Source organism: Pteropus alecto, unplaced genomic scaffold (genome assembly GCF_000325575.1).
Source record: "Pteropus alecto unplaced genomic scaffold, ASM32557v1 scaffold42, whole genome shotgun sequence".
In the NCBI taxonomy this organism is placed as follows: Eukaryota; Metazoa; Chordata; class Mammalia; order Chiroptera; family Pteropodidae; genus Pteropus; species Pteropus alecto.
This window is the reverse complement of record NW_006434825.1, coordinates 7,927,166-7,940,437: the sequence shown is the minus strand read 5'-3', so window position 1 is coordinate 7,940,437 and position 13,272 is coordinate 7,927,166. Positions and strand designations below refer to the sequence as shown.

Below are 13,272 nucleotides of genomic sequence, written 5' to 3'. Positions count from 1 at the left end.
ATTAGTATTAACTAAAGTTCCATACTTTTAAAATTTCCTTTGTTTTTACTTAATGTTCTTTTCTTGTTTCAGGATCCCATCTAGAACACCATTTTCTATTTAGTTGTCATGTTTCCTTAGGCCGCCCTTGGTTGTGACAGTTTCTCAAACTTCCCTTGTTTGTGATAACTTTGACAGTTTCGAGGAGTACTAGTGATGGAGTTTGTACAATGCACTTCTATTGGAATTGGTCTGATTTTTTTTCTCGTGATTAAACTAGGGTTATGGTTTTTTTTGAGGGGGAAAACCATAGAGATAAATTGCTATTTTCATCACATTATATCTAGGGTACATACTATCAATGTGACTTATCACTATTGATGTTGAACTTGATCACCTATCTAGCTGAGCATGTTTATCAGGTCTCTCCACTGGAAACATTCTCTCTGTCTCTCTCTCTCTCTCTGTCTCTCTTTCTCTCTCTCTATTTCTCCCTCTCTCCCTATCTCCCTCTCTTCCCTCTCTCTCTCCCTCTCCCTCCCCCACCCCATGCCCTACTGTGCTCTTTGGACAGAGAGGTCACTCTCTGCAGCTTACACTTAAGGAGTGGGGAGGTATGTTCCACCCCCTGAAGAACAGAGTAATTACATACATTATTTGCAGTTTTACTGCATGGGAGATTTGTCTCTTCTCCCCTATTTATTTTTTTTCAATTACTTGTTTATATCAGTATGGGCTCATCTATATTTATTTTATACTTTGGGTTATAACCTACTCCTTTATCTCAGTGTTCAAAATGTTCTAGCTTTGGCCATTAAGAGCTCTTTCAGTTGACTTTTGTGCCCTTTGACATACCTCCATCATTGTGGCTGTTACGGTTTGTTGTTGTTTTTAAGCACTTCCTTACTTTTTGGGCCCACCAAAAAGTACTTCATTTACATATTTTCTGCATTGATCATTTCTTCAAGGGTCTCTGGTTCCTCTATCAAATAATAGGTTAAAGAAAAAATAAAGTTATTGAGCTCGTACCAATTCACAGATATTGAGCAAATGTGTTACTCACTGATTTTTTATAACAACTTTATAGGGTTTGTACTATTATAACCCCAATTTTTATTTGAAGACAAAGATGAAGATACTTGCTCAGAATATGACAGTTATCATAATGAGCGAGGGAGGTTTCAAACCTAGGTTCTGTCCTGTGATCTTATCCTTTACACTTTATTAAAGAGATTTGGAAAAAGAGGTAAGACAAACACATAACCGATCACATTGAAATGTGATAAATGGATAAAATAAATGTGTTTCGAAGATCTCTGTAATCATAGATGATTAATTGTGGTGTCTATACTCTTTAGAATTTGCTGTGTTTATGGTCTTTCTGGAGATCTAGACTTCGTATATCTGAAAGCGACTCTGTGGAGATATAAAAATCTACATATTTGAAGGCAACTTTTTTATATCCTGGGCACTTTAAGAGAGCCAAACTTTTCATGTTACAAGGGGATAGTTTAGATAGTATGGTGCGTGGATGATAGATCCAAAAATAGGGTTAGGATTCATGGACTCCAAATTCAACAATCTTCCCATTTCATCAATCCTGAATAACTCTTTAAAGTGTTTCACAAGTTACCTCCAATCACCAGGTATCTAAGGGCAGCTGGTTTTAGACTCTTTCCAGTACCACCACCTCTTACATCGATGACCGTGGATCTAGACTTTGAAATATCAATTTAGACTTGCATAGATTTCCCCGATCATTGTACTATCATTCTGTTGACTATTTTCTGCACAGATGCTACCATGAAGAGTAGAAGAGCATTATTAAAATTTATTAACAAAATAAATACTTTATTATGCTGTTCTTTATATTCTAAAAATTTAGGGAATTAATATTAAAGAACAACCAATCTCTCCTTATGCATCTAAGGACAGTTAATAATGTCAAATCACCAATTATAATGGAATGCATTTGAGAGACTACATATAATTGCATTCTTGTAAGTCACTTGTAACAAATAGAAATAACATGGGTTTAGTTACCATTTTTACACCAAACAAATTTTATTATTTATACTTACTAAAAGATTAATTATCAACTAAGAGCTATTTGAACCATATTTATTTTAGTAATACATCTGTATTACAAGCTTTCCAAATTCTTTGCTTACTAATTTATTTGATAAACTTCAGATTATTATTGTCAAAGAAAAATTCAGACTTACAAGCATCTAAAATATATATTAATGAAAGGCTTTTTTTTTCTGTTTCTTTTCTTGAATGAGGGTGAAATAATTCAAACTTATTGAGCAAAATTAGCTCCTGGCATAGTTAGCAATGTCTAATTAGAAATCTGAATGTAATCAATTTATAGATTAAAAATGTCAGTATGCACCACTTCTTCAAAAATTCTTTTTATTCAATTGCTGTTCATCTTTACTTGATTATTGGACCACATTATATTTATAATTTAAGTATATGCATTATATGGAAATTGAACAGTGCAGTTGTTCTAAGAGGATCAACTTTTGCCTAAGGAAAATGGTATTTGGTGCTGTTTAAAGATGAGGAAAGGTTACATTCAGCTGTCAATCAGTAATACTTTTATATTAACTATAGTTGCAGGACTTTTTCTTTTCTTTCTTGTTCTATCAATTTCACCTTTTCATGTTCTTCTAAGCCACCCAAACTGTACCTGGGATTTATAGCCCAAACTGAATTTTATTTTTCATCCAGAGGAATATATATGAATAAATTAAGAGTTTAGTTCAAAAAAATATTCTAGGAAATATATAACTTGGAGCACAGTCTGTCTTAGAGCATGCTGCTTTGAAAAGAACATAGCAGAAAAACATTCAATTGTTTCCACTAAACATTATATTCCTTCCTTTTCTGAGTATGTATTTATGGCAGCCAGTTTTATTTGTTGAGTATTATAAAACAGAAAATGCATTTGATCAAGACTATACTATATACATACCTAGATAGCTGTATGATATAGCTGGTCAATACATATAGCTTACAGGGACACTTTTCTTAGGAGTATATGTGTTTGAGTTAAAGCAAGCAGATCCTGGCTATTATTCAAACTTAGGTTTATGTGCATTTGTGAGAGGTTGACTTCCCATTACTCAGAGATTTTATCTCATCTTTAATGGTTTACACACACACACACAGAGCACACATGTGTGCACACCATATCTTGCCTAATAAGAACCAGTTGAGGCAGTGAAAGTTAACACACTGATGTTAAATGTAAAAATTATCCCATATTATATACAAAGTTTCTCATTTACTCCTCACCATACAGTTCTTTCTATTAAGCTTGGCTAATTGATATGCACATTATTAAGTACTTAATTCTTAGTGACATTTGTTACTTATTGTTCCTTTTTGAGGCATTTCTCCTGGATAATGTATTTGTTTAATTGGCCACAGATTATATAGTGTTTTCTTCAAAAGTTAAATATAAAATGATATAATGTCATATAAATCCACCATCCAAGATTATCAGGTATCAATATTTTGCCTAACCTAGTTTATAAAGTATCTTTTTAAGAAGTCATTTTTATAGTCCTCCAGGGTTTCTGGGCCTTCTATCAATATGGATTAGATATGAGTTGATGATGAGATCTTGTCGCCAGGCTTTCGTGGAAGATGTGTCTGTACTAATATGAGGGGTGTTGCTGAAACTCATTCACTTTAGCAAGCTACCATAGTTACCAAGTGCAGAGAAACAGATCCATTGTTTTATAAAGGTTATGCATTCAAGGCAAAGACTGATTTTTCATGAACCTAAACAAAAATTTTCTTTAAAAAATGTTAGCAGTTTTTTAATTTTCACATATATGTTACCAAGACTCACATTTTATGAATCAATTTAAATGCTAAAACCTTTATAATGAAAAATAACTTAGAGATACTTGTATACATATTAATTTAAAAATCTGAAGTGAATCAATAAAAAGTTATTTCAGGCATTATTTTCATAGGATAGCATTAACTATCTACTTTTACAATCCAGATACCTACAATCTAAATTTCTTTGTAAATAATTAGATTATACAGTAATTTAATAGTTCTGTAAAATAATTTAATTGTCATAATGCCTCTAGTTTCTCTGTGAAATCAAAGGTTTAATTTGCTCCCACTGTATTCTAATTTCTGCTTGACTTTCTAAGGTACCGAGAGTCAATGGAGAAAAGGCAGGCAATGTGTTAAAATGTCATCAAAGCAGCATTCTATTTTAAAACAAAAATATATATTCTAATTCCAATGACAACGATAAAGCACTCCAGGGTGTGCTTTAATGGGCCATTAGTTTTCTTCTCGGGTGGTTGAAATTCTTTGGCCTATAGCCTTCTGCTCCCCTGAGTCCCTGGGCCTCTATTAGACCCATTAAAAACTCCCTGGAATGCGGTTTTTGTCTAATGTGATTATTATAAAAATGTCCAAGTTGTGCATTTATTCCCCCATTTACAATGGCACTGGCATTTCACTTGCCTAAATGTTGACATGAGGGTCTTCAGAAAGTATAGTGCAGATGATCAATTAGAAGATAAAAAAAAGAGTTTTCAGGCTTTGTCAGTGGAGGCAAGGGGAAGGAAGAGAAATGTCTGAGTAATATAAGTGAGAGTGATTTTCATAAATGCCAAATGTATAGTGATTTGAATCATGTTGGCAAATCTCCACAAATCACAATGTTAGTACATTATCCCCAGTTTAGTTTTTTAAATTATCTTCACTGCATCTGTCTGGTGGACAGAGACTCTCGCTTTTTATTTATTTATTTATTTATTTATTTTATCGCAGTGACATTGATTAATCAAATTACATAGGTTTCAAGTGTACAGTTCAATAACACGTCATATGTATATTGCATTGTGTGTTCACCACCCAAAGTTAAATTTCCTTTTATTTATTTATTTAATTTTATTTTTTGCTTCTTTATTCCTTCAAAACAAGCATACATTTTATTTTATAATCCCAGTAAGAGGACAGATCACTAAAATGTGTGGTAACTGACTACATCCTATTGTTAAAGGCAGAAGAGGCCAAGAGTGCTATGTTGTATTTATTTTCTAGCAAAATTGCTTTGGAAGAATCATCCTTGCCTCTTGAGAGTGGTCCTGGTAGAGATATTGATATGGTCCTCTTTCAACAAATGAGTCCAACCCAACATGCTGCATGAGCTCTTCAAGGTAATTGATCTGTTTACAGTGATCAATATTATGGTAATCCAGAGTAGGACAGATACCTTTGCCTACATTTGGTACCTGGGGACTTGGAGGAATAACTTATATCGCTTCATTTGCATTACAAACTAAAACACAGCCTTAGGGTTTTCAGCGACCACTGTTCTTGCCTTTATTCTGTGTTGACTTCATTGAGGACACTGTTCTCATCTTAGTTCTGTATTAGATTAGATAGATGATGTATAGGTAGATAAATGATAGGTAGATATTGATCAACAAGGGGAGTGGGGAGAGAGAGAAGGAGAGTAGAAATTCCTGATAAGTTTGTTTAAACCCTTGGATTCAGCTGTATCTGAAAGCAGACCTCCCTTGGGACCCCTCAGTTACAGGGACTGGTAAATCACCTTTTTTTTTTTTTCACTTAAATTAGGCAGTTTTTTTCCTCCTTGCTTCAATTGAATAAAATATTGGCTATTATATTCCATCTAGGTCTGCAACCACCCTAGAATCTTCTACTATTTAGTCTGGGTGCTCCAGAGAAACAAATAAACAGACAAACTATATGTGTATGTATACACATACATACATATACATATTATATATATACATATTTACATCTTTAGCATATATATGTGCTTAACATATATATTTGTGTGTGTGCATGTGTGTGTATAATCATATATCCAGCAGTGAGAAATAATATTGCAGAATAATATGGCAACTCTATTTTTAATTTTTTGAGGAAACTCCATACTATTTTCTATAATGGCTGTACTATTCGACATTGCCACCAACAATATACAAGGCTTTTAAATTTCTCTGTATTCTTGCCAGGACTTCTTTTTATAGCACTCATTCTACTGAGTGCGAGGTGATATCTCATTGTACTTTTGGCTTGTATTTTGTTATGATTAGTTACGGTGAGCATCTTTTTATATACCCCGTGGTAATTTTTATGTATTCTTTAGAGAACTGTATGTTCAAGTCCTTTGCTCATTTTTAAATTCAGTTGCATTTTTTGTTTGTTTGAGTGGCAGAAGTTCTTTATATATCTAGATATTACCCCCTTCTCTGATATTTGACTTGCAAAATGTTCTCCCATTCTGAAGGTTGCATTTTTATTCTGTGGATTATTTCCTTTAATGTGCTAAAGTTTTAAAGTTTGATATAGTCCTATTTGACTGCATTTACCTTTGTTGCCTACGCTTTTGGTGGCATACCCAAGAAACCACTGTCAAATCTAATGTTCTGAAGCTTTTTCTCTATCTTTTCTTCTAGGAGTTTTAAAGTTTTAGGTCTTACATTTAGGTCTTCAATCCATTTCGAGTTGATATGTATGGATGGTGTGTAGTAGGGGTCCAATTTCATCCATTTCCATGTGGATATCCAGTTTTCTCTGCACCATTTATGGAAGAGACTATCTGTTCCCCATTGTGCAGCTTGGCACCCTTGTTGAAAATCATTTGGACATACCTGCAAGTGTTTATTTCTGGGATCGCTATTCTGTTTCTTTGGTCTATACATGTCTTTATGACAGTGCTACACTGTTTGGTTACTGTTTCTTTGTAGTAAGTTTTGAAATTAGGCAGTATACAGCTTTCATCCTCGTTCTTCCTTTTCAAGATTCTTTTGGTTCTTCAGTGTACTTGAGATTCCATGTAAATTTTAGGGTTTTTAAAATATTTCTGCTACTATGTCATTGAGATTTTGATTGCACTGAATCTTTAGATTATTTGTGGCAGTATGGACATTTTAACAATATTTTAAGTTTTCCAATCCATGAGTATGGGATGTCTTTTCATTTATTTGTGCTTTTGGTGCTACAACTTCTTAACTAGTTTCTGAAGTTTTTACAAAAGTAATTTGCTCCATTTTTTTTCTTTTTTAAGTGGATGTCTCCATAGAGGAAAGAGGGTCTGGGGCTTCCTGTTCTATCATATTCGTGAAATCACTCCTGATGACCATATTTGGTTCAGTGTATTGGGTAGGCACCAATATCCCAGATAATATTAATGCAGGAAGCACATAAAACACGTATCTGGAAATACTGTTCTATACCAATGGTCCTCAAAATGGATAGCATGTTAGAATCCCTGGAGATGCACTGATGTATAGAGTCCACTCCTAAACATCCTGATTTAAATGGTCTGTAGCAGAGTTCAATATCAGGAGTTTAAAACACTCCCTAGGTATTTATAATGTGCAACCAGTATTGCAAACTGTTGTTCTCATGCTACTTATAAATTAATTGATTACCTCTGAGAGTCCATTAGGGCAGCTCATCTCTCTAAGGAGTTAACTATAACTTAGATATAGTTTAAATGTCAATGAAACTCCATTTAATGTCATAGTCTTCTGCAGCTCAGATCTCCAACTCTGTTATTAATAGGGTCAAAACATTTAAAGATAACGTATATTTGAAAATAGCTATAAATCTAAAACTACTAGTAAAAGAAGCTATGACTCAAACCCATTAAAAGGTGAAGCAAGTCAGCCTAAATTGTTGAATAGAAACAACTGATATTTCTTTCTGGATGAGTCTAGGGAAATGACAGGCAATTTCAACTCTTGGCCCACACATTGAGGTTTATTAGATAACACAATTAAGCAGAGAATGTAGTAAAGAGTGTTCTTTCTTTGTTACCTTTGCAAAAGATTTCCAAGTGACATTTGAATGTAACTCCAGCCCTCACACTCTTACCGAATTCAGAGTTCCTGTGAGTTTTTTTTAATAAAGCCTTCTAACTGAGACTTCTGCCAAACTAATAAAGAAGGCAATATAGGTACTATGTTGAAAATATCTTTTAACTTAGAAAAAGTCAACAATATTGAAAGGAAATGGAAGATAAGAGAATATTCATATAAGAGTGATTTCTTCAAACAAAAAAATAATCTCTAGTATTTCCTGTCTTACTATTCTGATGAGCAGATTGTCCCCCAAATTGACAGTGGGAGCGTAGAAGAGAGAGCACAGATCTTCCAAGGTCTCCAAGTATAAGCCCTCATGGAGTTTTATGTTACCAGAAGTGCCTGGAGTGCTGGAAAAATCTGGTGCATAGATGAGATTCAGTAAATATTTCCCAAAATAATGAACTATATATGGATATAGATATATCTGTAAAGATATTTGAAAAAAATCAACCAGGATACCTCCCCTGAATTCCAAACTGCTCTTAATCTACCTGTGTCTTCCAGGACATTCTGATCTTTTAAATTCCAGTTCTCCTCCTGTACATAACCTCCCAACTACAACTAAACTTTATAACTTTAAACATCCCCTGGATCCAGTTGCTCCGATTTTCCAGGAAGTTTTTTTTTGGGGGGCGGGGGGCGGGGAAGTATAACATAAACTGTAGGTGGTGTTGCTTTGGATTTAATAAAAACAAGTAGTCATCTTTTTCTGTTTAATTTTAGGATTAAATAAAAGTGTTAGTGCTAATATCTTAGAAACATTATTATTCAAGCGGGTATTTCTATACCTCTAATATATATTTTTTTCATGTAGTTTATCCAAGATCATATAATAGCCTTAACCAATTCATTAGTAAATTTTGAAAGGCCAAATCTTGTGCTGTGTGGCACCATCACCTACACAATTTTTCCAGGATTCCTTCCAAGTTATTTAATTGGAAATATTGTTCTATGACTAGACTGGGAATCTTCTCTGCTACTCATCCCCTTCAAGATTTATTTGAAAAAGGGGGTAAAGAATGAGACAGAAACTTTGAGCACAAATTTAAAAATTAATTTTTAACAGTTTTTACTTCTTTATTCCTCTAAATTTTGACTTGCTCTTGCACTGCTGTTTCTTTTGTAGTAGGCTGTTGTGTCACTGTCTCAAAAGCGCTGACCCAAACTGGCTGAGAAGTCTGGAAATCTTCCTATATAAGCAAACCTTGACTTCTGCAAAACAACCAAGCAAACAAACCCCACCAAACTCAATCCCAAACCCAAGACAAACCCCAAACCAACGAACCAAGCAAATATAGACTCTCTCTCTCCCTGATACTTTATCAGTTTTCTTGCTTTGACCATCAACATGCCGTAATATAATTTTATGCTTATTAACAGTTATTTTTAGAGATTAAAAACAGTATAAATTGCAACAGATTATACATCTCCCTGATTCTTATTGAAACTTCAATTCATATTAAACTGACAGTTGAAAGAAAACAAACTTTTATATCTGCCTACAAAAAAATCATCTAAAATGACCTTTCTGAATAATTGATGAGGACTTTTTGTCTTTGTTGCAAGTTTCTAAGGTGTGCAAACCACACTGTAGCCAGATACTCCAGTGGACTCTGCATAGCCTAATTTGCAACTATTCTTTTCAGCTTTTCTGTATGTGGTGACATTTGTTAGGAAACTTTACTGCAGACATAATATGTGAAAGATATAGTATTTAGATATAGTCTCTGTTTTACTTTTAAGTAAGTAAATTAAGCCCCTTGGTTGAACAATGTCCAATATGGTGTATAACTAATGATGAAAGTCAATATATACAGTTCGATTTTTTGGTTTCTATAAGTTAGAAGAATATTAATCAAGGAAAATGGTAATGAAAGATCCAGATTTTTATAATCCTTTATATCTGAAGATAGTGTGCATTTACAATCTTTTAGTAATAAAATAGTTTTAGTTCTGAAGAATAAATGTAATTGCTAGTATACTCTATAACCTTTATGTATTATACGATATACAACAAAGAAGAAAATAGCAAAAGAAACTAACCTGAAAACTGTGCCTGAAAACTCTAGATTGCCATATGCTATAAATTTATTATGTTAATGATATTGCTGATAAAAATGTAACAATGGAATAGAAAGTAATAAGAATCACCCATAATTATGTCACCCTGCCTTAATCATAGCCCAAGGAGATTTTTCAGTAATTAATAGATATAAATGTAGCGGTAGATAGTGATAATCTATGGCTATGCCATTTCTTTTATAACCATATGAATTATTAAATACATTTTTACAAAGAACAAATCAGAATATATTCATAGCTTTATATTCTTAAAATTATTTAGTGAAATATTTCAAATGTATACATACTCAGTTTCTAATACATTGAATCTTAACATATGTTGTGTTTACTGCAGTTCCATTTTTTTTTTTAGAAAAAATAAGATATTTGAGACACAGCTGAAGCCCCCCGGAAAAAATCTTCTATTACCCTCTACTGGGGAATCACAAACATGAATTTGATATTTATTATTATTTCCATGCAAGTTTTAATATTTAATACATATTTACATATCCCTAAACATAATATAATCTCATGTTGGTGGATTTAAAAGTTTAAATAAATTAAATCATACTTCATATACATTCTACAACTTGCTATTCTTACTGAATACTAGGTGTGGAAATTTTCCTTTGCTGATATGTATATCTCTAAAACAGTGGTTCTCACACTTTAGTGGGCATCAAAATCAGCTGGTGAACTTAAAAAATATATAAAGGTCCAAGTCCTATTCTACTGCAATAAAACCTGAGTCTCTGTACTCTTTTTTATAGGTGCTCTGTAGAGGATTCTGATACACAAAAGTATGACACCCACTATTCTAGTTCATTTGTCTGCATTATATTGTATTTGTTGTATAAAATGCCACAATTTATCTGTTCTTTTTTTGTTGAACATTTGTTATTATCTTTTGCTTTGTCAAGTAATATGCTGTGTAGAATGCTAAGCATTGAAGTATTGCCCACTAAAATTGTCATGCCAAGTTAGAGTCCCATTATGATGACCAATGAGTTCTGATTTGTCTGGAACTTTCCCAGTTTTAGCACAGAAAATCCTGTGTCCTATCCAGGTAAATTGCTATGGTCGATCACCCTAATGAAAGTGGATATCTTCATATACCTCAAAACATTAGTATTGTCACACTTTTCAAAAAGATTATTTTTTGTCCATATAAAAGGACGTATAAAGAATGATAACTGATATTTTAATTTGTATTTCATTGATTACAAGCATGACTAATTACTCTTTTATATCTATTAGTCTTTCAGGTTTCCTCCTCTGTGATTTATCCTTGCCCAAATTTCTAATAGGATGTTTATTCTCTGTATAGAATTTTATGAGTTTTTATAGATCTTCAGCATTAAATATTTATCAATCACATATGTTACAAGTACATTATGCCAGTTTGTGTTTGTCTTTTACCTGTCTTTTATTTATTTTGCATAAATTTTACTTTTGACATAATCAACATTTTCAGTCTTCAATTTTTTTTTACTATTTTGTGGCTAATCTAAGAATCCATTATGTAAGCTAAGGTAGTAACTTTAATTTACCAATATTTTCTAACAATTTAAAATTTTACTTTTGAGATTAGCTCTTTAGTACATCTAGAATGATGTGTGAGGTTAAGAGCTAATTTTACTTTTTCCCATATAAATTATGAATTATTCCAATATTGCACATTCAAGAGTCTTTTAACCATTAATTTATAGTATTATTTATGTCCTAAATCTAGTTTTTATTTATCTTTTCCTTTAGTTTTTTTTTGTGTGTGTGTTTAATTCATTAGTTTTGACATCTATTTCTTCCCACCTCAACTAATTTCTCTTAATTATTATACTTTTAAGTTTAAAATTAGGCATAATATCTTCTAGAATAAGTGATTCCATGTTGTTCTTTTTCAGTAGTCTTATTATTTGTGACCCATTGTTCTTCCATTTAAGAATCATACTATACTCATTCACTTGCATTAAAATGTTATTCTGATTGAAATCACATTGAATTTATAGGACAATTTAGAAAGAATTCCTATCTTAGCAATAGAGTATTCCCATCTATAAGCATGGTATGTCCCTCCAGTCCCTCAATTCTTTCACTTCCTTAATATACTTTATTTCTCTTAGAAATTTTACATATATTCTTATATGCTGTTGCATTATGAGTGAAAGGGTTTTTTTTTCTCTTGTATTTTCTAATTTCTTAATACTGATGTCAACAAACACTATTTATTAATTCATGTTATATTTTTCTTTTAAAGCAAAATGTCTGAACATTTATAGACAACATATATTCTAAAAAAAATAAGGGTATTTAATCTCTTCTTTTCAATTTATATAGCTATGATTTCTTTTATTTATTCTATTGCCAGTACATTCAGTAAACATGAAATAAAGATAGTGATGGAAGCCAAGTTTGCTGTTTTTGACTTATTGAGACTGCTTCTAAAGTTCCCCATTAAGAGCAAAGGGGCTAATATATGCCTTTTATGGTTTAAGAAAGCTCCCTTCCACTTCACATTTTCCGATTGTAAAAATCATTGTTCTTTGTTTATAAATCGTAATGAGTGTAGTATTTTGAAGACTTTGAAAGGATGTATTGAAATGGCCATATTTGCCTTTTAGCTGCTGTGGTGGGCAGCTTCTGAAAGAGCTCTCATTGATTCCCAACTCCTTGTGTCAGCGCATCGTGTAAATTTTCCTTTTGAGTGTGGACCAGATCCAGTGATTCACTTCTGCCAAATGAATATGGCAACAGGAGTGCACTGGCTGGTTCTTCAAGCACAATGATGGGTGAGAGTTGTGTTTTCAGACATGGTTCCATAGTGTAGCAGTTAGCACATCTGCTTTACATGTAGAAGATCCTGGGTTTGTGTCCCAGTGGAGCCATGGTCCATGGTCTATGCCATGCCACCCTGAAAAAGCCCGATGCCTGATCTCGGAAGCTAAGCAGAGTTGGGCCTGGTTAGTACTTGGATGGGAGACCACCTAGGAAGACCAGGTGCTATGGGCATAAATAATAATAAATAATAAAAGAAAGCTGTGAGTTTTTATTCTTGCTATGTTCTCAGTCTCAATAGGAAAACATTTAGTCTTTCACCATTGAGTATCATAATGGGTATGTTTATTGTGGATGTCCTTGATAAATCAGGGAATTTTATTCTATTTCTAGTTTGCTGAGAGATATTTTTTCTTTATCACGAATGGTCATTGAGTTTTTCCAAATGCATTTCCTTCATGTGTTAAGATGAAGTGGTTTTTCTCATGTTAACATTGTGAATGACCTAGGTTGATTTATTTAAAATGTTAAACTAACCTGTATTTCTGAAACAAATTCAACTTAATCGTGA

General features: G+C 32.8%; 1 pseudogene; it reads left to right on the top strand.

The window, feature by feature from the left end:
- Positions 1 to 12,820: 12,820 nt before the first annotated feature.
- LOC112478240 lies at positions 12,821 to 12,935 on the top strand (annotated as a pseudogene).
- Positions 12,936 to 13,272: the final 337 nt, after the last annotated feature.